The following is a 6000-nucleotide window of genomic DNA, read 5'->3' as shown; positions in this document are numbered from 1 at the left end:
TTTCTCCTTTTTATTATTTTTATTATTACTGTTTTTTGAGAGACATTCATTATACTGAGGTAGTCCAATAAAAGTTGGAATTGAATTTGATTTGTTAGAATATATGAAAACTATCTCTCAATATTATTATTATTATTTTAAAATATGTTAAAGGATCTTAGATGATTTCATAAAATTGATTATTATATTCTATGATTTATTTATTTTATTTAATCAGGATTTAAAATCTAATATTAACATAAATAGGGGTTAGTATTTTTATAAGAAGTGTCATCCTCTCATGTACTTGTTCCTCATAATCCTAGTACCTAACTTCGAAAATCTTAATCTCTAATTTCTTTTTCTCTTAACTATTTGAAACTTTCAAACTGTATTTGGTAAATTCACAGAAGTTTAAGTTCATGTTATATATAATTGTTGGTCATGAATATCCGCGGATGTTCATTGTAGCCATGTCTCTTCCATTGTTTATGTAAGATTCTAACTAACTCTTAAAAATAACATGATTTATGTTCCATTTTAGATTAACCTTAGGACACTACCCTCCATTCTGGATTGCCCTCTTAAAATAAAGCCTTCCCCCTTATCTAAATTTCAAGAAGAAGAATTGTTGTCTCCGAGAGAAATAAAGGGCTAATTCCCTTTTATTAGCCCTCTTTTTCTACTTCAGATAAACTTATCTCAAGCGGTTTGAGAAATATTTTTTTCATATATATATATATAGTCTTCACTAAAAAGAACTTTTAAATAATTGATGTAGAATCAAAATTACTTTAAGCCCGTTCTAGAATTTGCATTTGGGTCATTAATCAAAAAAAGAAGAAAAGAATATGCATTTGGTTAAAATAATCTTCAGATTATCCTAAGGAGTAAGGGATGATACACATGGTAAGCGAGCTATGTCCAAGAAGCAAACTGTTGGGCTAAAAAATCTCTGGTTCGAATTCAAGTGAAGTAACTTGGAGCAAAAACGAATGTTAAAATTAGCGTTCAAACACGAATATTTAGCCTATAAAGTACCTTTAGAGTTTGATTTTTAATATTTATAACTAGTTCTAGAAGACAGTATCCGATATTGTTTCTTTTTTATAAACTCCGCAAGTAGTATAATTAACAATTCATCCCCCAAAAAAATAAAAAATAAAATAATTCATTAACTAAAAGAAATAAATGATTCATGTATCAAATAAATAAATAAATAAATGATTAATTGGAACAATGAGTCTCTCCAACATTAATTAACAACTCGATCGTGAATATATCTCAAACAAAACAAAAAAAGTAAAACAAAATAAAAGAAACCAATGGTTATGGACCAGCTTTTTATTTAGCACTCAGGGGATTCAACATCATCTTTAGAAAACTCCAAAGCTGTTTATCCAGAAATGAAAGCTCCAAAGGTCGAAAGCCATCCTTCATCATCAATGAAATCCAAACTTGCCATCTTATTAATTGTTGATAAATCCTTCTTAGTCCAACTCACTCTCTTGGACGTGTCAGCACCAGGCCCAAAATTCTTATACTCAGCAAACGTTACGCGATCCCTGCAATTTTGTATATCAAAACATTAATACCCTAGCAGAGAAAATAAAAGAAACCCCAATAGGAAAAATTTAAAAAGACATACGTTTTAATAGGAGAGGTTATATTGATAAGTTTTTTCTTACAAACTTACAAATTACACTAAGTCTGACCAGTCATATAACAATGTCTGACTGGTCAGACTTGGTTAATATAACAAACTCCAAGTTTAATATATTTCTATGCTTTTACAATTTAAGCGTTTCTAGTAGAAACTTTTACGTTAAGTTCTATAAAACTAGCATTACTTTATGTTGAGCATGAATTAAAGTTGTGCCCTGATTGATCCACAACTATTTTGGAATAAGGGAGGATTTTTTTCCAACTTTTCTGTAAATCTGAGCAGTAGCTAGATCTACTTTCAACCCCACCAAGAGAAAGAGACAAGCAAAGAAACACCAACGAAGATTCATCATGATGGATCAAAGAAAAAAGATTAGGTCTTGTGTGGAGTGCTTCAAGAAGAAAAAGGAATAGCCCTCACACAAGCCCTGACAAGGCACAACTTTTTTGCATTTGATTGAAACCTGCAAAGATTAATCCGTATTTAAAGAGAAATTTCCATATGGTGTGGAGGGAAAAAATAAAATAAAATCAAAGGTATATAAAAGGAAAATGCGTAATTACAGCAGAAAGGGAGCCATATAAGGAAACGAATCTTTAATCATGGTATCATAATTAATTCTTAAAAATAATACAAATTTTGTGACATGTGATTACTTTATTCTAATTTGCTTCCACCTTGTGTCGATATATTCTTTATGCCAATGATGAGTTCCTAAAGCAAAATTAAGGGCAATAGGAAAGTAATTAAAAAGTCGCAACGTGGGAGAATTAATGTGATGTTAGGTGATATTCATATCATTGACTTTAAAATTTGAGAAAATAAAATTCAGATTTAATATTTGACTTTGAATTTCACCTGAAAAATAGAGATTAAAGATCACTTGCAAATGGGCCAAAGAGCAACAGACATTAAGATACATTGTCAAAAGTAGTAATCTAAAGACTACAAGTGATAACTGAATTTTGGTTAATAAAAAATAATATAAATATGTATGAATATTGACAGTGAATCGCAAGCTAACTTTCTTGTATAAGTTTAATTTGTTCTTCTGTTTATACAATAATTGCTTTATTTCCACAATTCAGCAGGAAGAAAAGAAAGAGAGAAGTGTTTCATTTCAGCAATTTTCCGTTTTTTTTTTTGTATAAATCCGTTTTTTTTTATCTCATTGGAAATGATTTCAATATTTTATTTTATTGGTTCTCAGAGTGATCGAATTATTATAAATTACTAGTTCTCAGAGTTGGTGGCATTAAGGGTGTGGCACATATAGATTTCAACGCTTGGACGACACGTCAAAAGGCCACTAAAAACAAAGACCTTACACAAGAGGAAGTTTTGGGTAATGCTCCAATGAGTAATTGGAAAAAGAAGTCTCTAACTTCAACTAAACAACTCATCAATGGATATCACAAAGAAAAAGAGCAAAAGAACTTATTAAATAAAAATAAATGAGTAATTGGAATATAAGAGTCTCCAATGACCAAGTCATCAATGAATCACAACTAAAAGAGATAAACAAATTACTAAATGAAAGAAATCAGTGGTTATGAACACAAACTACCGTGGTTCTTCTCATGCTATTTCAGCTTAAGATACTCTTAATTTTCTTTTTTATTTATTCGGAACCCTACCAATAATTCTTAATCTGTCAACCCATCCTTCAGTGTCAATGAATTTCAAACTTGCTAACTCCTTAACTGTTGATAAACCCAACTTCTTAGTCCAATTCACTCGCTTGGATGTATTAGCACCAGGTCCAAAATTGTCATACTCAGCAAACGTTATGCGATCCCTGCGATTTTTTATATCAAAAAATGAATCCCCTGGCAGAGAAATTAAAAGACATACAAAAGAAAAAAAAAAACAAAACAAAACGTTGACGCGTTGTGTTCTTAAAGAAAAAAAAAATTATTGAAAATAATGTCAAATATTTTCAAATAAAGATGTATTAAAGTGTTTTTTTTTCTTTTAGGTATGATCAATTTCATTTGTAACGTAAAAAAGGGAGTCAATCCTCTCATTTGTTATTTAATATTATCATGTGATATGAGAGTATGCTACAAGTGAATCAACAGTGATAAGGGATGTGAGAGAAAATATATATGAATAGGCAGTTACAAAAATTTTCACATTTGATTTGTTCTTTGATGATTAGGATTCTTCTACATGAAGTGATAATGTTAAATGATACAGGATCCATTTCCATAAAACACCTCTACTTTTTTTTTTCTAAAAAAAGGAAGAAATTAACTTTTCTGTATTACCCTGGGATCTATTTTACAATAAAAGGATAGAGGGAAAACATTTTGTCATTTTAAAAAATCTAAATTAAGTCATTTTATCTCCTTATAACTATATATTCTGGGAAATACGTTATAATATTAAAGTTGTACTTTTTTCTGAAGAGTGAGAAAAAATACAACTTCAACATTATAACTATAACTCCCTGAAATACATAGTTAGAAGAGAATAAAATGACATAACTTGAGTCCTTTAAAAGGACAAACTATTTTTCCAAGGATAAAATATCCTTACAATTCAAGTGTTTCTAGTAGAAAGTTTTATGTTAAGTTCTACATATTAAACTAACATTATTTTATATGTTGAACATGAATTAATGTAGTCACATAACTAAGCTTTTGTTGAGAAAACAAGAGTAAGAAAAAGTGAACTTACACGTGTCCATTGGAATACCATGTATCCCAACCAATAGGTTGTACAATGGAGGACATGTAGGTATTGTAGAAGAGAACTCTAGAGTAATCTCTCCATGGCCTTCCCAAGTATATTGACCCAGTTCCAAACACCTTACAATCTTTGAAAACAAAACCATTTGAATCTTTTGGACTTGATCTCCCTTGAGCTGTTATATAACCAAGGAAACCTGGACCTAGTGCCCCATCAATAACAGATATGGCACAACTCTACAAAAACAAAATAAATAAATGAGTTATACTGTTAGAATATTAGATATGATATGATTAGATTTGATTAGATATGATTGGATTCTGTCTTATCCGTAAATAGTCTGACTGTATTCTGACTGTATTAAGATTAGGTTTGGATTAGGTTTAGGCCTTACACTTAAGCCCATTAGGGTCTCTATATATTGTAACTCCCTGACACAGATCAATACACAACGTATTCTCTTACATTTAACTTGGTACCAGAGCTATTTCGTTCTGGGAACCCTCGCTTCTGCTTAAAAATCTTGTTCTTCGCTTTAAAACCTAAGCCCACTGCTTAGGATTCATCTTTTCTTTGTCGTGCGTCCTTCCGGTAAGATATCAAAGGCTGTAAGTCCTCTCCAGGCATCTTCTGCACGTGTCCACATCCCCAAACAGTCACCGGAGCACCATCAGCCACCGTCAGCCACTGTTCAGGCTGCCGGAGTACTTTTTCGGCGAGTTTTCAGTCTGGAACGAACGCGAACAGAACCCTCTCCTCCCGGCGACCTGCTTTGTGGAAGTCCGGCCACCATCGGAGTTGTCACGCGCTCTCACGCGCCTCCAGTCTTCTCTGCGCGTGGGCTTCACGCGCCACCTTCTGCCGGCGCGTGAGCACGATTCCGGCGGCTTTTTCCGGCCGGTCTTGGACAGAGAAGCTCGTCTTCTCCTCCTCTTTCTGGATCTGTGGTTGGTTCTTTGTGGGTCTGACTTTTTGTGCGCACCTCTTCTTGATTGGTGATCAGAGAAGCTAAGGCTTTGGACCTGGTAATTATAGAGTGGGAAGAAGGAGGAGAACTAACTGAGACTGAAGGTTGATAGTCAGAGGAAGAAGGAGGAAGTGGTGTAACAGAGGAGGAGGAAGGAGACACAGAAGTGACAGCAGTGGATTGATCTGCTGCGGAGACAAAAGGTACAATAGTCATGACAGGAGTAGAGGGGGAAGCTGCAGAAGAATCAATATGACACTCAATGGGAGGAGACTCAGGAACCTGCGAAGATGAAGTAGCAGGAGGAGTGGAAAGCTGCTTCGGTTCAAGGGATGAGCTAGTATTAGTGGCAGCTGATGATGAATGATGCATATTGTATCGAGGCAAGACAGAAAGTGGAAATGAGGGAGGAGTGGAAGAAGGTTGAGGGTTGGTGCTGATGTGCCATAAGGGAAAAGGAAACTTATTCTCATGAAACAAAACACCCTTGGAAATGTATACACGACCATCAGCCCCTTGACATAGGTATCCTTTATGATTTGTAGCATAGCCAAGAAACAAACACTCTTGGGAGCGAAAATCTAATTTGTGCTTGTTAAAAGGTCGAAGAAAGGGAAAACAGGCACAACCAAACACCTTAAGGAATTTGTAATCAGGTGCAGTGTGATATAGCTGAGTGAAAGGAACAGCAAAG

The sequence above is a fragment of the Gastrolobium bilobum genome, unplaced genomic scaffold (assembly GCF_033153095.1).
Source record: "Gastrolobium bilobum isolate Gb01-03AN ecotype WA unplaced genomic scaffold, APGP_CSIRO_Gbil_v1 utg1051, whole genome shotgun sequence".
NCBI lineage: Eukaryota > Viridiplantae > Streptophyta > Magnoliopsida > Fabales > Fabaceae > Gastrolobium > Gastrolobium bilobum.
Note: the sequence above shows the minus strand (reverse complement) of the source record.